This window comes from Aotus nancymaae, unplaced genomic scaffold (assembly GCF_030222135.1).
Source record: "Aotus nancymaae isolate 86718 unplaced genomic scaffold, 86718_ANA_hifiasm-v0.15.2.pri h1tg000003l, whole genome shotgun sequence".
Lineage (NCBI taxonomy): Eukaryota > Metazoa > Chordata > Mammalia > Primates > Aotidae > Aotus > Aotus nancymaae.
The window spans coordinates 49117945-49142417 of NW_026988414.1; the positions used below are offsets into that span (position 1 = coordinate 49117945).

The 24473-nt window shown below is 33.3% G+C and overlaps 1 pseudogene; it reads right to left on the reverse strand.

The window, feature by feature from the left end:
* Nucleotides 1-22903: 22903 nt before the first annotated feature.
* Nucleotides 22904-23221, reverse strand: LOC105715615 (ubiquitin-conjugating enzyme E2 variant 1-like; annotated as a pseudogene).
* Between the last annotated feature and the right edge of the window lie 1252 nt (nucleotides 23222-24473).

Here is a 24473-nt window from a genome sequence, read left to right on the forward strand (position 1 = left end):
AAGAAATAACTAAGATCAGAGCAGAACTAAAGGAGATAGGGACACAAAAATGCCTTCAAAAAAATCAATAAATCCAGGAGCTGGTTTTTTGAAAAGATCAACAAAATAGACAGACCACTAGCCAGATTAATAAAAAAGAAAAGAGAGAATAATCAAATAGATGCAATAAAAAACAATAAAGGGGATGTCACCACAGATTCCACAGAAATACAAACTACCATCAGAGATTACTACAAACAACTCTATGCACATATACTAGTAAACCTGAAAGAAATCGATAAATTCCTGGACACTTGCACTCTCCCAAGCCTAAACCAGGAAGAAGTCAAAACACTGAATAGATCAATAACAAAGGCTGAAGTTGAGGCAGAAGTTAATAGCGTACTGATCAAAAAAAGCCCAGGTACAGACGGGTTCACAGCTTAATTTTACCAGACATACAAAGAGAAGCTGGTACCACTTCTTCTGAAACTATTCCAAACAATACAAAAAGAGGAAATCCTTCCCAAATAATTTTATGAGACCAACATCATCCTGATATCAAAACTCAGCGGAGACTCAACAAAAAAAAGAAAACTTCAGGCCAGTATCCATGATGAACAAAGATGCAAAAATCTTCAATAAAATACTGGCAAACCGACTGCAACAGCACATTAAAAAGCTTATCCATCATGATCAAGTAGGTTTCACCCCAGGGATGCAAGGCTGGTTCAACATAGGCAAGTCTATAAACATAATTCACCACGTAAACATAACCAAAGACAAAAATCACATGACTATCTCAATAGATGCAGAGAAGGCCTTCGACAAAATTCAACAGCCCTTTACGCTAAAAACTCTCTATAAACTAGGTGTCAACGGAATGTATCTGAAAATAATAAAAGCTATTTATGACAAACCTACAGGCAATATCATACTGAATGGGCAAAAACTGGAAGCATTCCCTTTGAAATTCAGCACTAGACAAGGATGCCCTCTCTCACCACTTCTATTCAATATAGTATTGAAAGTTCTAGGCATAGCAATTAGGCAAGAAAGAAAAACAAAGGATATTCAATTAGGAAAAGAGGAAGTCAAATTGTCTCTATTTGCAGATGACATGATTGTATATATAGAAGACCCCATCATCTCAGTCCAAAATCTCCTTAAACTGATAAGCAACTTCAGCAAAGTCTCAGGATACAAAATCAAAATGTGCAGAAATTACAAGCATTCCAATACACCAATAACACACTAATAGAGAGCCAAATCAAGAGCAAACTCCCATTCACAATTGCTACAAAGAGAATAAAATACCTAGGAATACAACTAACAAAGGATGTAAAGAACCTCTTCAAGGAGAACTACAAACTGCTGCTCAATGAAATAAGAGAGGACACAAACAGATGGAGAAACATTCCATGCTCGTGGTTAAGAAGAATCAATATTGTGAAAATGGCCGTACTGCCCAAAGTAATTTATAGATTCAACACTATCCCCATCAAGCTACCAATGACCTTCTTCACAGAACTGGAAAAAACCACCTTAAACTTCATATGGAACCAAAAGAGAGCCCACATAGCCAAGTCAATTCTAATAAAAAAAAAAACAAAGCCAAGGCATCACGCTACCTGACTTCAAACTATACTACAAGGCTACAGTAATCAAAACAGCATGGTACTGGTACCAAAACAGATAAAGACCAATGGAACAGAACAGAGGCCTCGGAGGCAATGACACACATCGACAACCATCTAATCTTTGACAAACCTGACAAAAACAAGCAATGGGGAAAGGATTCCCTGTTTAATAAATGGTGTTGGGAAAACTGGCTAGCCATGTGCGGGAAGCAGAAACTGGACCCCTTCCTGACACCTTATATTAAAATTAACTTCAGATGGATTAAAGACTTAAACATAAGACCTAACACCATCAAAACCCTAGAAGAAAACCTAGGCAAAACCATTCAGGACATAGGCATAAGCAAGGACTTCATGATTAAAACACAAAAAGCATTGGCAACAAAAGCCAAAATAGACAAATGGGATCTAGTTAAATTCCAGAGCTGCTTCTGCACAGCAAAAGAAACAAACATTAGAGTGAACCAGCAACCAACAGAATGGGAAAATAAACTTGCAATCTACCCATCTGACAAAGGGCTGATATCCACAATCTACAAAGAACTAAAACAGATTTACAAGAAAAAAAATAAACAAACTCATTCAAAAGCAGGTGAAGGAAATGAACAGACACTTTTCAAAAGAAGACATATATGTGGCCAACAAACATATGAAAAAATGCTCATCATCGCTGGTCATTAGAGAAATACAAATCAAAAGCACATTGAGATCCATCTCACACCAGTTAGAATGACCATCATTAAAAAATCTGGAGACAACAGATGCTGGAGAGGATGTGGAGAAATAGGAACACTTTTATACTGTTGGTGGCAGTGTAAGTTAGTTCAACCATTTTGGAAGACAGTGTGGCAATTCCTTGAGGACCTAGAAATAGAAATTCTATTTGATCCAGCAATCCCATTACTTGGTATATATCCAAAGGATTATAAATCATCCTATTATAAAGACACATGCACACATATGTTCATTGTGGCAGTGTTTACATTTGCAAAGACCTGGAACCAACCCAAATGCCCATTGATGATAGACTGGCAAGGAAAATGTGGCACATATACACCATGAAATACTATGCAGCCATTAAAAACGATGAGTTTGTGTCCTTTGTAGGGACACAGATGAATTTGGAAACCATCATTCTCAGCAAACTGACACAAGAACAGAAAATCAAATACCACATATTCTCACTTATAGGCGGATGTTGAACAATGAGACACATGGACACAGGGAAGGGAGCATCACACACTGGGATTTGTTGCGGGGGACTAGGTGAGGGACAGCGGAGGGTAGGGAGTTGGAGAGGGATAATGTGGGGAGAAACACTAGATGTAGGTGACAGGGGGATGGAGGCAGCAAACCACATTGCCATGTATGTACCTATGCAACGATCTTGCATGTTTTGCACATGTACGCTAGAACCTAAAGTGCAATAAAATATATATATTTTTAAAAAGTTTCTTGGATGAATAAATGAACAGAAAATGGTAATAGGTCCTAGAAGGAAAATGAAAGAGAAATTTTTTTTCCAATGGTATCAACTTGCTTTTATAAAATATTTTTTTCCAAATGTTTTCTTCTGATTCAAATAATTTAGAAATAGTCTTTTTAACAAAAAATTGAGTTAAGTGCTTTTGAAATAATTATGGAAGTTTTGCGGTGCATATGGCATATAAAGATGAGAAAACAGCATCTGCATAAGGCTATGGAGGAAAATATGAACATTAAGATGTGCAGTGTTCTCCTAATTAGGGGGATTAATTGTAATTGTAGAAATTAAATTATAATTTGGGTTCCAGGATTATCCCTCGAGTTTCATTAAGGTTAACATGACTCACCCTTAATTGCTTCTACTAACATAGTTTTGCCAAACTGTCAGACAGAAAAGCCTATTGGCTTTGTTTAAGTGCAGGTCTATTACAGACAAATGACCTAGAGAAGTATCATCCTTTTATTCTAAAATTATCCTGGAGAAAATTTCAACCTGATTCCTTGACAGTCATGTTAACTGAAAGGAATTTGGAGAAACAGACTATATAGAATATTCCTGTATCCTTTTTTGTTGAGTCAGATAATATTTTATAAAATAATTAAAAAATACATAATGTTATGGTTTTATTGGTTTTATGCATTTTATGGAGACTGTGCTGTGAATTTTTGATTTATACTTTTTTGTATATATCATTTTACACTTAAATACTTTTATACAGTTATATCATATTTTAATATATATTTTAACTAATGTATTTTTTACATGCATATTCTTAGAGATTTAAAGCATTTGTGAAATACATCAAATTTGAAACTAACAGAAGCATGTGTTTATTTTGATTTCTATTACTTTTAAAACTTATTAACCAATCTGAACTGCTATGTATTACATTAAATTGATAACATGAATGAACTTCCGAATGCGCCCTAAATTAAAAAAAAAACACATAACTTAATTCCCTTTTCTTTTGAATGTCATGAAATGCATCATTGGCTTTCCACATCTCCTCTTTGCCTCTACTTCAGTCTACTAAAAAGGTGTTTCATATTATTTATGAATTTCTTTATATATCCAGTGAATTTTTCTTACCATAATGAGGAAAATAAACTAAATCTAAAGTTCAGTATTGGGACATATTATATTTTATTCTCTCTGCTATTTGCATTTTATTCCCCTGGAAGATCTGATGTATTTAAGTTTTGGAATTAAAAATTCTATTTATTTGAGGATAATTTATAGATCTTCTCAATACATTCCAAAATCAGTTTGTCAGTTTGAGGGGAAATACCTCATGGCACATAGGTTTAAAACACTAGAGATGATTCTACTAGGGACATGATATTTCAGATAATTATTACTCATAGCTATATATGTATTATTCAGTTAGAGATTTAAAAAATTGCCACATAGCTTGAACCTGAGAAGTGGAGGTTCTAGTGAGCCCAGATCACGCCACTGCTCTTCAGCCTGGGCAACAGAGCAAGACTCCATCTAAAAAAAAAAAAAAAAAAAAAAAAAAATATATATATATATATATATATATATGGCCACGTAAAGGAGCTGATAAGAGAATCATTGCATTTAGAAGCTAGTTTTAACTGACTGTCAATGTTTACTTTAAGGCTACAAAAATAATTTCAAGGCTGAATTCAAAAAAAGAGCTGAATTTATCTGACTGTATTGTGATAATGGCAGATACATGCAAACCTCCTATTCAGGCCCATACCTAAGTTCCAATTTCATGAGTTAGATATTCTCAGAAAAAGCAGAAAGAAAGGTGTTAAATATTAGACTTGCAAATTTCAAAATACATAGTGTCAGTCTAGTGATGTTTAAACATCCATTTAGAATAACTCACAGAGGAACTGTAGCATATTACGAAGTGGAATAATGAATATGCAATTGGCAAATAGTTCTGGAGCCTGATCACCATCTCTGTCAATTACAGCAGTCACTTTCTGTGATGGTACCTTGGCATTTTGACAGTGATTATACCTTTACATGATGTATTGCAGATATTATGCTTCAGTTGTTTACAAATAGAACCATATCTTACTCTTTTGCTATAAGAATAGCGTGTTTGAAGTAAGGAAAATATTCCTCATAAGAAATCTTCCACTTAAGTCACTCATGCACGATCAGACTGGGAATACTATAAGATGTCAGTACGACATGATAAAAGCAAGTTCCAAAATCCCTCTTTTTATTATTCCTAAAAGCAAAGTAATGTGGAGCTCTTTTTCCAGGTAACTGAAAAGAACCTGCACAAAGGATTCATTTACAACATAGTGTCCATCACTCTAAAGGAACAGGCTAATAAAAAGAGAAATCCATTTTAAAACCTGAAGCAAAATGCCAAGAAAGAGGTATACAGATGTCAATCAAGGCAAAAATTACCTGGTTATGAGGTAATTTGACTTGCTCCTTTTCCTACAAAACATTGTCTATTAGCTTATTTGTAGTCATCAACTTTGTGTAAACATGGAAACTCAAGTGGTTTTCTTAGATGGTAATATTCTCCAAAACCCATTTGCTTAAATTTAATGTAAAACTATTATGGAGATTAAATTATCAGGTAATTCCTCAGTTTGCCACTTGATTCTGTCTATATATCTCTATGAATAAAAACTCCAATATTTAAGGCTGCTACAGTGTATCTGAACCTACTCAGATACCTATAAATCCCAAGGTATTTGCTATCATGCAGATAATACATATGAATGTTATATTTATTTCTTTGCAATTTTTAACCACATAAAATTTTACAGATCCAACTTTATATTTAGCCATTACTCAGGAGGACAAGAAATTCATAGTTATGAAATACTACAGCTAAATTAAACTGTGGAAATCGTATTGTTCAAATCACTTTACTTTCACCACCTTCTTGTGCAAAAGTTTTCCAGATGAGAATGAAATTTGCCACAGGTCACATAGCTAGTGTCAAAAGCAGATCTTCAAATTAGAATTCTTGTTTCACAATCAAGTGCCATTTTCAAAAAATCACAGCCTTTTAATATGTTTAACATAATGATATACAGGAATAGTTCTGAGAGACGGAGGGAGGTAGAGAAGGGAAAGAAGTAAACCATGGGACTAGTTTCCCTGACAAAACTGTGGTTTTGGACTTACACACAAAGATACAGGAATAATCCATGGCTTGAAAATGTTCTCTCATACTTATGGACCTTTCCTCCCAGACTAGATGAACTAAATCCTGGTACAGGACATTAATAAACAAAACAAAACAAACAAAAACTATTCAAATGGATTTAAGATATTCTAAAATAAATGCTTGCATTTCAACTCGTTTTTTTTTGGTAAAGACTTTCCACAATCCGCCACCATTAGACTTTAGAAGGGGAGATACTGCACAAAATAACAACCTACAATTTAATGTCTATTTCAAAGAAATGTTTTTACATCTCTCAATGAGAGATGTAAAAAAAGTGTGAAAAAAGGTAGAAATTCAACAACACTGCCTCAGAGAAGAGAGAATGTGAAAACTGCTGCCCAAACCTGAGCAATATAAGAAAAAAACTGGTGTGGCAGTTCTGCTTCACAAGTATTAAATAAGAACAAATAGAAAGAGCGTAGTATGCAAAAGGTAGACAAAATGCACAGCGCTGAAGAAAACATTCATGAATCAACAGTTATACCCAATCACTTCAAAGTATAGAACAATTTTGTATGACTAGTAACCTTAGAATTTAAGCATAGGATTGAAAGGTATATTTAATTGAGATTGCAGACTTGCAAAAATATAGAAAATCACTAAAGAACAATAATCTCAAACTGACCAATAAACACAGCCAAAAATTGAGTTACTTTTGAAACTGCAATCTCATCATAGAGAAAAAGATTGGCATAACGCTAACCAATGTAGATAAAGGAGGCAAATCAATGAGGTCATTCAGAGAGAACCTGAAAAATCCAGAATATAGATTAGCCTAATGAAAATAGCTATGTTTGAAGTAGAAAAGTCATCAAATGAAATGGAAGATATATTTAAATATTTATGATAAGTTCTCCTACAGTGAAGAAAGAACTATATCTGTAAATCAAAAAGTACAGTATTCAAGAAAAATGTAAAACCGGACATACAACATCAAAATGTTTTAGTTAAGCTACTGTTAAAAAGAAATTAACTAACCAAGGGATAAATCAGACTGGCACCAGATTCACCATAGAAACAATCAATCTCAGATGAAAAAGCAATATTTACCATCTTCTAAAGAAAACCAATTGTGATCTGATATTATACCCAGCCCAAACCTCATTCTGGTGTGAGCATAAAGTTGGAGACACTCAATTATGAAAAAAGTCCATGAATAATAATGAGTAACATAGCATGACTCATAGCATGAGTCCTTCTTAAAAACAATAAAACAAAATGAAAGCCCAGGGGTGATAAATTTGAGCTCATTAAAAGATAAATAAGAAGTCAAAATAATAGTGGAATGGAAAGCCATGATAAAATGATTGTAGATGACATGTGATTCCATTTAAATATACAACAGATATAAGATAATTTCTTAAATTGTTATTATATGATCAAAGTTAATGCTATAAAATATATAAAATGGAATAAATAACCTAAGAGCATGAGGCAACAGATCTAATGTCCTTATTTTTCATATCACAGTAAAGAAATAATGTTTAAATTTGTAGCACCATATTAAAAAAGGAAAAAGAAAAAAGATTACAACCACTTACTGTTCTTCATAATCTCATTTCTTACCTTAGGAAGAAAACAACTTTTAAGATAGAATCTCATATAGTAAAGAAACATTTAGCTGATGGTCAATAATTATTTTACTGAAGTTTGATTTTAAAATTAGCTTCTAGAGTCCTCACTTTGGCAGCATGTATACTAAAAATTAGCTTGTGGGCATTATGAAGTAAAACCTTTCCACCAAAACAATTCAAAAACTGAACAAACATAGGACAAAACAATTTTTAGAATTTGGACACCAAGCAGCAGAAGACTGTAGTCACCAAGAGAAGCCAAGTAAGAAGGATGAGCTCCAGGATCCCACTAACTTTATTTCTAGAGGCAAATTCTTAACCGTGCTTAACCACAATATTAAACAGATGACAAGTAGAGCACAGTGGATTTGTTGAGTTGAGAAAACAGGGATCAGACTTGAGGGAGGGTGAAATGACTAAAAACTGGAGCAGTGCTGTAGAGAGGAGGGAATTACTAAGAAAACAAGCCCTAGAAATCTATATAGGGATCCCCTTGAACACTAAGCTATACATGGATGAGGCAGAATTTTAAGACTAGTACAATGACGTCTAGCAAGCGGAAAGCTAAAAACTGCTCATAGCTTGCATAGTGCTATGAACCGTCTGAGCTTTGGAAAGGCAGAGTGAACATTTGTTGATCACTCAGGACATTCAGTAGAGACCAGAAAAGAATTATGGTATGGCAGTAGGGATCACCCATTTCCAGAGTAAAACCTATTCCAAATGAGCTCTTATAAAAAGCTTTAAAACACCCCTTGAAGTAATCAAACTGATCCACAAGTAACAGCTGCATGCTTGTACAAAATCCAACAAAATCCAACATTTTATAGAAAGACAACAGACCTAACACACAGCAACACACACTCAAAATATTGTAATTCCTGTAAAATAGGTATAAAGATGACAAGAAGCAGGAAATTTGTGAGCCTTACCCAGTAGAAAATCAAGCAATGAAATGATCACAGAAAGACTTTAAAACAAATATTATAAATATGTTTAATGTGCTCAAAATGTAAAGGTACACAAGAAAATAGTAAAGGAAAATAAACATTATTTTAAAAGGACAAAATAGAACTTCAAGAGTGGAAAAAAATAAAAAATTTACTGGATACATTTAACATTAGCATAGACAATGCAAAAGTAAGAAAAAAGGCTGAAAAAATTGTACAGAGTTTCAAGTGTGTGTAAGATAATGTCAGGTGGTCTAACATATGGGTCTTTAGAATATAAAAAAACGAGAAGAGAGGCATAAAATATTTTAAGAAAATAACATCTATGGGTTCCAAGTTTAAAGAAAACTCTAACCTTACTTATTCAATAATTTTACTAAACTCCAAGGAGAATAAACACAGTGAAAACCACATTAAGTCATGCCATAATCAAATTGTTAGAAAATAGTGATACCAAATCTTTAAAGTAATACAGATCTCTAACTTCAGATCCTACTTGGAAAGAGTTTGGAAATTGTAACTCTCATCGCTACACCAAAGAAAAAACTGAACAAACTGAAAATCAGTGAGTTTTCTTGGACTCATTAGAGAAGCAAGTTTGCAGGATAATTTATTACTATAAAATGTGGAGAGACAGGTGAATCAAGAGTCACATGGCAAACCTTTCCTGGAGTGAAAGCCACTGGAGCCATAAATTGATAAATACACTTAATTGGTCATTTTGATGAAATGTTGATAGCTGATTGCAGATGAGTTTAAGAGTGGGAAACTACTGGGGCTGCAATAGGCAAGGAGAGTGGAAGGGCAGGTGGAAAATTGTATGTTTTCCCTCTAGGAACCCTACCAGGACCTCACAGTGAAAATCTGAAAAAGATCCTTTTGTGGCTGTAGCAGAAGGAGGGAAAAATGAATAAGCTAAGAGCATTCTTCTGCTACAAACGCCTGCTGTTCACAAGATAAAACTTTGCCATAGCTTTATCCTACCTGGAGGAACGGCCTTATTCTCACTCCAACCCTCTTGACCTTCCCATTTCGTGCATGGTCAAAGAAGGAAGCTTAGAAACACTTGCGAAGGTCAGAGCTCAGGAACACTGGCCCAATAAAATACTAAAATTTAATCATAATATTATAGAATGCTTCCTCTCTTTCACAGCTTACCACCAAAAAAACAGGGCTCCAAAATAATAACGTTGTATTTCAGCTAAAAGAGTTGTGAGACACAGATTCTTTGAGGAGGAATACATAGGGAAGCCCAAGTCAACCAGTGAGACAAAAATAAGGACACTGGAGGAATCTGAAACCTTTGACACCTACAGACATATACACATTAAGCATAACCCATCAAATATTAAATACGGTTTAAGCTACCCAGATTAACTAAAGACTTTACACTAAAAGTATACTTCAGTTTTTACTACCTGATATATCATGTGTGACTTTAAACATGGCAAAAGGCAAGAACAAACAGATTCTGAAGAGAAAAAAATATCAAAACAAGATGCAGATATAGATAATGGAATTATCAGAGGGAATTAAAAATAACTATAACTCATATATTAAAGGCTTAAATTAAAAAAGTAGAAATTTTGTTCTAAAGTTTATTTGAGAAGATAAAAGACCTAAAATAAATAGTCAACCTGATAATGGAGAAGAACAAATTTGGGGAACTCACATTACCAATGGAAGTAATCAGGGTTTCTTTGAGAAATATCTAAATCTAAGACATAGGCAGTTAATATGTAAGATTAGTTTTTAGCATTTTATAGTGTCTGAAAATGAAGAGAATTTAAAAAGTGAAGCAAACATGCTAAAGACAATGACGTAGTATGTCAAAGGGACCAAGAGTCACCTAAAAGAGTTCCCATCATCCAAAGCTGAAACCATCTGAACAATAAAATAAAAAGTGGTATTGTATTATAAGCCAAAGCATAAGGCACCCATGTAATTACCCATGAATCCATATTGATATAAATAAATGACTGAGTAAATAAATAGATTGAGAAGAATGTCAATACATGTAGATACTCTACCTTCAAAGGGGTGAAGCGTAAATCTTTATTACTCAATTGTGAATTATGGATAGTGACTTCCTTCCAAATGATGCAGTATGGCAAGGGAGAAAAAAGTAACTTCACAGTAAAGAAATCTGACAATTACTACCTCAGCCAGGTAATCACAGTTTACATCTACAGTGTTAGGTACACTTGACATACTGTGATGAAATAGCTTTTCCACGATGCTTTACCTCCATGCCTTACTTCTGTGCCTTTGCTCCACTCATCCCCATCATCTCAGTCTAATAATGAAAAATCATCACACAACTCTTATAGTGGGACATCCTTGAAATACCTGACTGTACTCTAGAAAACTGTCAAGGTTATTAAAACGAGTTTATAAAAATTTTTGTTTGAGAGTGTCACAGCCAAGTGGAGCTTAAGAAGACATGATGACTAAAAGTAATTTAGTATTCCAATGAGATCCTGGAATAAAAAAAGAACATTATGAACAAAATCTGAATAAAATATGATGTAATTAAGTAATATGTATAAATATTGCTTAATTAATTGTAACAAATGCACCACACTAATATAAGATGTTATAATAGGAGAAACTGCATTTATGTGGGTAATGGCAACTTTGTACTCTCTTCACGATTTCTGTGTAAATCTAAAATGGCTCTAAAACAAACAGTTTATTTTTTAAAAAAGAATAGATATGAAGACAGGAACAAAACTAAAAGTAATACACACTGTTCATTAGACAGTAGGAAAATACTACTGAAGAGCTGAAGGAAGAAAATTGTAAACCTAGAATTTTATATTCATCAAAAATATCCTTCAGATCCTTCCTATTATATATAGAAATAAAACATAGATATTCACTATCAGTCTTTCTATCAGCGTTGTACTGAGGAACTAACTCATCAAACAAAAAGAAATATGAGCTATTAGGTTGGGAAAGTGTGATACATTGAATTTCAGCCCAAATTCTTTTCCCCTTCTTTATATCTGTTGCTTTTCTATGTTACTTTCAAGTACTGTCCAAGTCTGGACAGGAAATTTTACTCAGTTCTTAATGTTGTGATTCACTATGCAATAAGCTCTGGCCATGTGCTTTTAGTGAACAAGACACAGAGACTTTGCACATACTTATATAATTGGACTTGTTTACCTTTGCACCTCTACTTTCACCATGAGAACTTGACCAAGTTATTCTGATGAATGAACGTGGGACATATGAAGCTTCGCTCTAAATATCTGGCTAACTCTAGACATGAAATGTAATTCAGGAAGACAAAACAAAATGAAACAAAACAAAACAAAAAACACCCAAACAAAGAAACTTCACCAAACCTAAATTTCTGATTTTCAAATTCACAATCTGAATAATTTATTATTAGAACAGTGAGTTTTAAGTCAACATTATATGTAGAAAATTCAAAATAATCTACAAACCATTATAATTCAAAAATGGATCCAGGAAGTTGGGTGAATCCAAGGTTTATATGGAAAATTTATTTGTGTCTATATATACCAACAATAAACAATTATAAATAAACATTTAAAATATGACTAATAATTTCATAAAAATTCACATAGTAATGAGGCAGTAAAATATATGCAAGACTTTTATTCTAAAAATTTTGAAATGTTATTTAGAGAAACTAAAGAATATTTAAATCATTGGAGAGTTTATGTTAGGTCAATATTGTTAAGATGCCAAATTACTAAATATTGATCTATAAATTTAATATAGTTGCAATCAACATGCCAGCAATTTTTTGGTGTAGATTAATGTGCTGATCATAAAACTTATATAAAAAACAAAAGGTCTTAAAAACACCAAGACAATCTTAAGTAACAAAGAACAACATTAATCATTTTAAACAATTTCAAGACCTTATAAAGTTACATTAATTCAGGAGTTATTTGCGCAATGTTAGACAAATAGACCAATGGACGGAAAAGAAAATCCTAGAAATACACCTACACATGTAGAGTCATTCAATATAGTCACTTAAGTTAGTGCAGAAGAGGATGAACTTTTCTTAAGTGATGCTAGAATGATTGGTTATCTATATGGAAAAATTATGAATCTTGAGACTTACTTCATACCATTCTTAAAAATAAGTGTGAATTTTATCTTAGACCTCAACATAAAATTAAAGCAGTCAAACTTGTGGGGAAATAAAAACAAAATATATGTATGACTTAGGTTAAGGCAAAGATTTCTTAAACAGAAAAACCAATGACAACAAATACAAAAATCAACCGAATGACATTAAAATTTAAAACTTCTTTTTCTCAAAATCATAATTAAGAATTGAATAAGCAATCCACAGACTGGAAAAAAGAACGACTTACAACACAAGAATCTGATAAAATCTTTATAACCAGAATGCATAATACATTCCTTCAAATCAATCAGAAAGAGGCAAACAATCCAAATTTTACAATGGCAGAGATGATCAGGCAATTCACAAAGTAAGATATTGAAACCAAAGGTATATGAAAAGGAACTCAACATCATTACTATCATTACTCATCAGGGAACTGAAAATTAAATTCAAAGTAAGATTATAATTATACCTTCACCAGAATGTTTAAGTAAAAAATGATGAATACTAAGTGTCAGTGAAAATGTGAAGAATTTTGCTGGTGAGGGGAACATTTTTACAATCATTTTAGCAAACTCTTTGACATTATCTACTGAAATAAAACATAGACTACCAGGTGACATAATTCCTATCAGTGCATTCTCAGATAAATCTGTGCATATAAACAAAAAGCACACGTGCAATACCCTAATAGAGCTTTATTCATAATAGCTAACACCTAGAAACAATGCAAATGTTTAACAGCAGAATAGATAAACAAATTGTGGTATATTCATATAAGGTAACACTGCACAATCATATTAAAAAGAACAAACTGCTGATACAATAAATAACATAAATAAATCTCTAAAACACTAGGTTGTGCAAAAGAAGCCAGGCATAAATGAATATACATTTTTATTATTACAACTCTGTGAATTTGAAAGTCAGGGCAAAATAACCAAATTCTATTTTGCCATCCTAACCTTATATCGGAAATCCCAATTCTCATAAATTCTTCTTGGTTAATAGTCATCTAGCAAGTCCTGACTCTGATTCTAAGCCTCTGTTAATGTCCAGATCAGCAACTATCCTCACAGAAAAATGGTAAGAAATCTTTTGTTGTTTCACCCTCCCTGGAGAGATTTACGATCCTCCCTGTTTTTCCCATGGATTCTTCTTTAAATGTGTCTTTTGTTCATTACTCCTGTGAGACTGCAAGAGATTCAGCTCTACTTTTCCGAAGCTTTGGCTAATTGTTTTTACCTCCTATCTCTCACAGCTTCAAAACTGAGCAAAAATACAGAAGGATAAATTGTCTCTGTGAATGATTCTCCATTGCTCCAATTTTGTGACTCTTCATTGTGGGACCATCAAAAATTCCTCATTTTTCTGTCTTTCAGAAAGTATTCCGTCAGTCAGTAGGTTTGTCCTATTTCAGATTCCAAAATTGCATTCAGGTTTAGAATGACCCCAATGGGATGCAAATTCTCAGCTCACAGCTTAAAACTTATTTCCTTTCTGAAATTGTTACTCCTATAGTCCTCACTGCTTCCACAGTTCACTGAATCTTTTTTTATTCTTATTTTCCCCCGACATTATTGATGTATGATTGACAAATAAAAATTGTTTATATTTAAGATCTATCATGTGATGTTTTGATACGTGGATACACTGTGATTACCACACTCAAGCTCATTGAGTGTGGTGAGAACATTTAAGATCTATTCTCTTAGTAAATTTCAAATTTACAGTGCATTGTTATTAAAGATAATCACTATGCTGTCTATCAAATCTCCAGAACTTATTCATCTTATAACAAAAATTTGTACCCTTGTAACAAAATTCCTTCATTTTTCTGAACCTCTAGCCCCTGGAGACCATCATTTCACTCTGTTTCTATGAGTTAACTTCTTTAGTTTTCATATAAAGTGAGATCATGCAGTACTTATTTTTCTGTGTCTGGCTTATTTCACTAAGTATAATGTCCTTATTTAAGTTCACCATATTGTCCCAAACAGAGGATTTTCTTTTTTCTTATGTCAAGTAATATTTAATTGTATATATGCACCATATTTTCTTTATACCTTCAACCACTGAGATATACTTAGGTTGTTTTCATATCTTGGCCATTATTAATAATGCTACAATGAACATGGGAGTGCAGCTATCTCTTCAAGGTACTGATTTCAATTTCTTTTGGATACATACCCAGAAGTGGAATTGTTGGATCACATGGCAGTTCTATCTTCAGTGTTTTGAGGAACCTCCATAATGTTTTCCATTATAGTTGTACCAATTTATATTCCTACCAACAGTGTACAACTGTTCCCTTTATTTCACACTGTTGCCAACACTTATCATTTGACTTTCTGATAACAGCCATCCTAACAGGTGTAAGGTGATATGTCATTGTGGTTTTGATTTGTATTTCCCTGATAATTAGTGATGCTGAGTACCTTTTCATATACCTCTTTGCCATTTGTGTGTCTTCTCTGGAAAAAATGTCTCTTTGGGGTTTTTGTGAATTTTTAAAGTTTGGTTACTTGCCTTTTACTATTAATTTGTATAAATTCACTATATATTTTGGGCACTATTCCCCTATCAGATATATAGTTTACAAATATTTTTCCCATTCCATAGGTTTCTTCTTCATTTAGTTGATCATTTCTTTTGCTTTGTCACAACTTTTTAGTTTGGGCCAAATGCAATGTCTCATGCCTGTAATCCCAGCACTTTGGGAGGCTGAGGCAGGTGGATCATCTGAGGCCAGGAGCTCAAGGCCAACCTGGTCAACATGGTGAAACCCTGTCTGTTCTAAAAATACAAAAATTAGCCAGGTGTTGTGGCATCCACCTGCAATCCCATTTACCCAGGAGGCTGAGACAGGAGAATCACTTGACCTTGGGAGGTGGACGATGCAGTGAGCTGAGATTGTGCCACTGCACTCCAGCCTGGGTGACAGAGCCAGACTCTGTCTCAAAAGAAAAAAAAAAAAAAGCTTTTTAGTTTGATCTGATCTCATTTTATTTTTGTTTTTGTTGCCTGTGCTTTTGGTGTCATATGCAAAAAAAAAAAAAAAAAAAAAAGAAAAGTTACCAATACCAATGTTAAGGAGCTTTTCTCCTGTTTTATTCTAGTACTTTAACAGGTCCTAGTTCAATCATTGGGTCATTAATCTCTTTTGTGCTAATTTTTTTGTATTGTTTAAAGTCAGGGTACAATTTCATTATTTGCATGTGAGTATAGTTTTTCCATCACCATTTTTAAAACAGACTATTCTTTTCTCATCATGTATTCTTGGTGCCTTGTTGAAGATTAGTTAACCACAATTATGTGAGTTTATTCTATTGGGGGCTTTCTGCTGTGTTTCATTGGTCTATGTGTCTGTGTTTATGCCAATAGTATACTCTTTTGATTACCAGTTTTATAATATGCTTGAAAACCAGGCAGTATAATGCCTCCAGCTTTGTACTTCTTTTCTAAGATTGCTTTAGCTATTTGAGGTCTTTTGTGGTTCTATATGAATTTTAGTATTGCTTTTTCTATTTATGTGAAAAATGTGATTAGAATTTTGATGGGGATTCATTGAATGTGTAGATAGCCTAATTACTAACATGAAAATATATATAGTTCAATTCAGAATACTCTAATACTGTAAAGTTGGTTTATAAATAATTTTTAACTTAAATATAAAGTTGAAAAGACAAAAGTATTAAAATAGCATTAGCTACAGTATTTTATTAATAAATACACAATAAAAGATATATAGTGATATTAAAACCATAACATGTGAAGGTGGAAGAAGAACCAAAGATGTTGAGTTTTTGTATGCAATTGAATTTAAGTTACTTACAGCTTACAATAGACCAGTATAACTGCAAGATGTTGTAAACCTCTTGGTAACCACAAAGTAAAAACCTATAGTAGATACACACACACCAAATAAATATATATAGAGAGAAAGAAATTGAAACACACCACTACAGATCATCAAATCACAATGGAAAATAACCTGAGTCAAGGAAAGGTATAAGGGAAATACAAAAGAGTCAGAAAGCAATTAGCACAATGACACTAGTAAGCCCTTACCTATTGATAATTAAACATAAATGGATTAAATTCTCTCAGCAAAATGCTTAGAGAGGCTAACTGGATTCGAAGAAGAAAGACCTAACTTATCCTGCTTACAAGAGACTCACTTTAAAGATATACATAGGCTGAAAGTGAAGGAATGGAAAATATTCCTGTAAATCTAAATGAAAGAAAAGAGGTGTAGTTTTATCATTTCCAACAAAATACAGTTCAAGTCACTGATGCTTTTAAATAGTTATATCTTTGGTCATTTATCAGGGTTGTTTTTAGTTATTCTCAATAGAGGACTGACTTTCAAAATCACATCATTCATAGAGGTCAAAGTCATCCCGTCTATAACATTTTGAACACAGAGATGACAGGATTTCTACTGGATTAGATGTGAGTTTTGAGAGAATAGAAAAATGACTTCAAGTTTTGAGTTTGAAAATTTGACAGAAGAGAGTTGCTATTTACTGATAAAGAAACAGCAATTCAGAAAATAGAGAGAGGACAATATATAAAGGAACATAAATTAATTCAAAATAGAGCAAAGTCCTAGAGAAAAGATCAAAAAGGAAGTTCTTCAAAAGATTGATATAACAATTTTGTTAAGATTGAAAAAGAAAAATTTTAGATGCCAAGAGTATCAGCAAAGACACTAAAAAAAATATGTTAAGCAAAGTATATGAACAATTTAGAGCAAATTTGAAAATGCATATGAAATGAAAAATTATCTAACAATATAATTCATAAAAACCAACATACATATAAATAGGAAAACTTAATTAATTTTAGACTTCATAAATTAAAAATTTTAATGGACTTGAATAGAAATATAATTTACTCACCAAGAAACCACAGGCATGAACCAGTTTGTGTTTTACAAAATATTTGCATAATAACTTATACTAATGCTATATAATATCTTTCAGTAGAAAACACCTTAAAATACACTTTATAAGTAGTACAATAATATAAATACCACAGATACTCAGAAGACAAGTTCTATATAATTTAATATAAGAATTTTAAGCAAACTAACAGCAATTGAATCCATTCACATATCAGCAAGAGACCACTTCTTTGGTCCTAAAAACAAGAAAAACAAGATGATTGGTGAAACCTGAAAGAGACCTGAGGATTAGATGCTAGTAATAGCCTGGTGTTAACTTCATGATGTTGTTTGTTATATCAGATTTTATAGGAGGATGACTTATTTGCAGAAAATGTACACTGCACTACTAGGGTGTGTTAGATTAGAAATTAAGACAAATTATTTGTAGTGGTTTTGCAACTCTTTTATAAATTTCAGATTTTTTTTCTCAAAATAAAATTTAAAAACTATATAATGGCTGTGAATAGGCAAGCCACAAGCTCACCAATGAGAGATAGTACTTTTACTTTTTGTACTTTCCCTTTCTTCAGAAATTATTTTCAAAGAAAAAGCCGCCTTCTTTTGACTTTGAAAAGACAAACAAGTGAATAATGATGGTAGATGGAAGTGATGAAAAGAGGTTCTTAAAGCAACCTATATCTTCTGCGTGAGCCTTGACATTCCACATCTTGAGACAGCACCTTGTTTCCAAGCCTCTTTTAATATGTGTCTCTGGTACTTATGGAATATGAATAGTTATATGCATGCTGAAAATAATTCAAACCTCTCATAATCAAACAATCTAAAATTAGGACTAAGAGTATGTTGTTAAAATTGATAGAGAACAAATTGGAAAAATATTAGGTAATAAAGTACAACTCTCTAAAATCACATTTGACATTATAAATGAAGTGGCCTATTTGGGGGGAAAATAGATATTACTCAAAAATAAAGACTAAAGGATAAAATTGAAAAATCTGAATAGACACAAGAATAAAACCTGATAATCTCATGAAAGAAATTGGGAAAAAATATTTTAAAAAATTCCTAAATATATTTTGGTTAAATTTAAGAAACATGTAATTCCCAGGCAAGACACACTGATTCAGAATATAAAAAATGATGTCAAGCTACACAATATAACTCATAATGACAGAACACCAAAGTCTAACAAAGAGGACCCCCTGAAATAAAACTACAGGATAATTGCACTTAAATATATATATATATATATATGTTTATATATATACTTTAATATATATACTTATATATATATGTTTATATATATACTTACATATATGTTTATAGATATAATCAAATGGAAGTCAGTTAAAATCAGTATTTCAAAAAAATTTTATACTGATATTGATAAAGACATACAAGGGCAGTTTACTTGAATAAAATATATTAATATAATAGTTAATATAATGATGAAGGAAACTGTATATTTCAGTTGTCAACAGGTACTGTCAATGAGACTTGGTAAATTATAAATAGATGATTTCCTTAACATAATCTTTCTCTCCTGTTCTCTCCTCTCTCCTTTTCCTCTATTTTTCTCCCCTGAAGCCCCTCCTGCATTTAGTAATACCAAAAATAAACGATGATGGCTTCTATCCCTTGCTAAAGACACTTGAGCCTGCAAAGAGAGTTATCTATCCAGAGAGCTATATAGGAACTGAAGCATAGAGGATTGGAAATTTGCTATAAGTAAGTCATTTATAACTAGGAATCAGAGAGAATATCTAATTCTGAAAACAATTTGTTGCATCCATTTTAGTGAACTGAGCTTAGGGAACTGTTACAAAGAGTTTTCTGCAGCTAAATATAGATTGTGAAGACTGTTACTAAGAAATCCAAGCGATAGCCTGCAGCTTCATTACAAATACCACCTGATTGAACCATTTTGAGGGCCTGTTTTCAATATTCATGTGTGTTGTATCTTAGACTGAAGTGGGAGAAAATTAAGGAACTTTCAAAATGAAAACTGATTTCATAAATTACAGCTCAGAAAATAACAAAAAGAGCTGTCATGCCCTTTAGCAGCTTTTCCTTTAATTTTTGCAGAATCTTTTGTCTTCAACCTTTGAGCCTCACTATTGTCTCTATTGTAGTCAAACCAGGCCGTTTTTCTGCAGTGCAAGTGCTAGAAGACACATGATGATTTTGTGCTGATTAGAGGAGAATGTGCATGTACAGCTAACTTTTCAAAGATCACAAATTGTGCAAGTTAGAATATATGAAAGCCTGAAAAACATGACAACCACAAAATTAGTTTTAGCCAAAATAAAGTTATATTATATTGTATGATAAACACATGAAAGGTAGGCCTAATTCATTAACCTGTTATCAGAAGAATAGTTATATAAAACTGTGACCAGATGTCTTTGGAAGAATGAAAATGACAGTGTCTTAACCTTCACATTTGAATAGGTATACCCACGAATATGAAGAAAATTTTGTGATTAACAATTTCTTTAAAAGCTCATGTTACAGTTTTTAAAATTCAAAACTTTATTATTTATTAAGTTTGTATTTTGCCCAAACTTATATCAAAGACCAAAGTAAAAGAAAAGTATATATTGTGGCTTAAGTTTGTTATCATTTCATTCACTCATTCATGAATTTATTTACTAAAAAATCCTATATGTGCCAGGCATTATAAGTAACACAAAGAGAACTAATAAATGCCATCTACCATAAAAGAATATAGTTGAAATGTTACATACATTTAAAGGGATTTTTTAAATTAACAAAACATGCTATAAAAGGACACAAACGGTGAAGATTTTTGTTTATGAGAAAAAAAGTCACTTTATGTGTTTTTAGCAAAAGGTTAAGAGTTCTTAGTAACGAAGGTGACTGATAAAGAGACGTAAATGAGATAGACGAATATAAGGAAGGAAGTAAATAAAAACAACCTCAAATCATAAACCCAGGAAGTTGAAAAAAATCATTGATATGTTTTTCTGGAGTCGTGTGTGTGTGTGTGTGTGTGTATTTGTGTGTGTGTGTGTATACAGATAGTGAGTCAGATATACAGATGACATCTCGACTGGCTATAAAGAGTGGGTCATGCTTTTCTTTTTAAAATCTGTAGATGTTAATCCCTTGTCTAAAATATTGCTGTAGAGAAATAGAAGGTAAAAGACTAGACTTCTAATACCTCTCAGCCTACCTCAGTTCACGTTTCTAAATATCTGAAGAATAAGCCTTTTAAAAAAACATTTCTTAAAGATTCAATAATGTAAAGAGGATATGTTTTGATTTGCAACATTCACTGTCAAATTCTACTGGATCATGGTAGGATTTTTTATTTTAAAATCTAGTAATTAATTATTTCAGGGACTACTTATTTTATTTAACATTTTTACCCACTATAATTTTCCTTCTGTTGGTAAACTGCTGATCCAGGGACACTGAAATATATCTTTTATTAGAATTCTTTTAAGATCATGTTTTAAAAATATGTCCTATGTAGGCTTATCTCAAACCTTCTTCCTATAATAATTCAACTTATAGTTTCTTGATGTTAACTTCTTTAATACTTTTTCCTAAAAGGTGTTTCTTTTAGGCAATAAATCCTCTGTAATCTATGTTTATATTTACATCAAATAATTTTTTTCTTGAGAAAAAGTTTTCTTGAATGATACTCTTTTTTTTTTAGTGCACAAGGAATTGCTTTTATTTCGGTATGCATCCATATTTCAGCATTTAGTGGTCCTTAACAGAAAGTGGAAAGACACAGCAATTTGCCAGGAGGTCAAGCCCTCCAATTTTGGGGATCTGCTGTGCACATAGGGTTCTTTCTTAATTCCTGCTGAGGATCTCGAGAAGCAGTAGCAGCACCAAAACCAAGGCATGCACCAGATTCAAGGTTCTTTGTGTTCTGGTTTTCAGATTCCAAACTAGATCCCAATGGATTGCAAGGATGATCAAATGAAATCCCTGTTTAAAACTTCTTCAATTTTTAAAAGCAAAAGCAACTACAGGAAAGTAAAACAATTCAGAGGGATCACGTGTGTCTTCATCAGGTCTTTCTATGAGTTCAACCACCAAGGACTCTGAGAGCTGGCAGGTCTGAGTAACCCTGGTGACTATTCTTTTCAACTTACCAAAACCTGAGCTAAAAGCAATGTATCAGCTGATGACAGCAGAGGGTGGTAGGACAGAGGACTCAGTGTTCCCTTCCCAGGCCGGTGGAGAGTGAATAAGTATGGTTCCGAAACTAAACGAGGGAGGTCACAGATTCTTTTCAACCTTGCCTCATGGTTTCTGGTCAAAGCGAGGAAGTGTCACAGAAGGTGTTGGTTGGTGATGGTGCAAAAGGAATTTGAGGAGGAGGGTAGAAAAAGCAGCACACCTCAGTAAAGGTCAGAGAGAGAACATATGGGGAAAGCCCTGAATTCCTCACCAAAGGCCAAACTCAGATGGGAGTGGAAGGGTTACAATCTATGCTTCAGCCAAGGGCGGGAGTGGAGGAGCATGGGGACAGGATGACAGCTTAGAAGGGGTATCATTTAAGACTTAAAGAAACCAGGGATAAAAAGGTAAGGCACCCCCCATGCCCAGCAGTAGTCCTACAGGCTGCGACTTGAAACTTTCACATCTACTCTAATAAGCTCCCCAGGCTAGAATGTTGTTGTTGCAGGGAGGGTGGGAGGCAGGAGGGTAAGGGGAGAAGGCAGATCCAGGCTGTGTAATCAGCAGCAAGGTGATTGTGTGATGTGTCTTTTCACAGTTGCGTTAGATGTGTCCCACCAGTTATGATGGGAATCAATTTAAATGGACTTTCTTGATCCCACAAGTTCAACTAGTGGACAGTGATTACACTTGACAGGATGATTTGCTATAGCACAACTTACATATTTCAAATGGACAAGAAGTTAGTGTCATTTACAGTATCTTAAGATATATTTCCTTTGAATGGGAGCTTCCTTTGCAGTACTCTGATGTCTACAACACATATCTTGAAATTTTACTACTGTGGAAAATGAAGACTGCTTAAATTGAATGGGGGGAAGGGGAAGGGCCTATTGGCTTTCTTTTTGATTAATTGCTGTAACACTGTCTTTCAGGTGGCTGAAGGAGCTTCATATTTTCTTTACATATCATTAAGCTCTGAAGCTCTTGCAGGACAACTTTGATGCTATATGAATTCTTCCATTTTGCTAGCACCGATATGGCTCTTGGGTCAACCACTCTATTAGAACTATTAACTTCATTCATGTTAATTTTTGTTACAAATCTTACAAAGGAGGGTGCTTCTGGGTATTTAGGTCCACATTCTATTTTAGGGCTATATATTCGGTTTTCATAAATTGTTCTTGGAGGCCCAATTATCATCCCTGTTCATCTTGTAAGGGTCATGTCTTCGTCATCTTCTAGACCCCAGCTAACTGTTCCATCTCCTACTCATTTCTGGTCTTCTTCGAGTTCTTCCAGTAGTCAGAAATTGCAAGGGACTTTTACTCCCAAGCCCATGGTGGCTGCCAAATTGCATCGCTGTCATTTGAAGACCGGCCCCTTCTTCACCCCATACTTTTAATGTATATAAAGTGAGTTTTCCTTTTTCCTAAGTTATATTTTCTTCTGGACTGGGCTTTGTTGTTGTTGTTGTTGTTGTTATAATGGTACGTCCCTAACTTGGTTTCATTTATTTTCTTTTACTTTAACAATGTTCTTATTATCATTAATTGATAGAACATTTCTATGTCGACTATGCAATTTTCATTCATTCTTCTCATGCTTGAGAAGCTATATTTTCTAATTTACTGTAACTACATTCTTGACTTTCTACTACATCTGATGACTGTTTCGGATTTTTGTTTTTAACTTCAGTTTGAAGACAAATATGGCTGCTTTCTATTCCTTTTCCCCTAGTTTGAGGGCATGATGCAGGTAGATGTTTATCTGAGATTTTGTGCTTTACATGAGATACACTGTTATTTCTGAGGTATTGTTAAATATCCCAATACTCACTCCACTGGGGAGGGAGAGGGCTCTCATCCTATTCAAATGCTAGGAGGAGGTGGATAGCTGTTGGTCTGGCTTTTCTCCTGGAACAGGAGGGCACTGGATGCTTACTTCTCTCCCTATTTTCTTGCCATGTTTCACACATTTCTCCGTAGTAACCATTTTCATCACTCTTCAGTGAAACAAGGGTAGAGATAAAAATACAAAAATAAATTATGTTTCTTTCCTTGCAGTTTTGGAATATTTCTGAGAAGGTTTAAGATTTTGTTCTCATCAATTCAACTTCAAGGGAGAGGGTAAGCTCTGTGAACCAAGTCATGCTGCATTCCTCAGCTCTGCCTCAAAACCTAGATTTTATTCCTTGCCCAATTATTTGCTGCTGCTGGGGGATTTTATTCATTTTCTTGTTACCTTGGAAAATTAATTTTGTTGATATTTTAGGAGGGAGATCTAAATCCTTGAAATCATTTTAAGAATTATTTTACTCAAGACATAATAAACAAAATGGTTTTAAAAAATAGCTTTATGACATGCCATAGAAGTAAAATGATGTATCAATTTATCAATATTTATATTAAGAACAATTAAACACAAAAATATAAATGCTATAGAAAGGAGTTCTCCTGTTAAGAGACTACAGAAAATT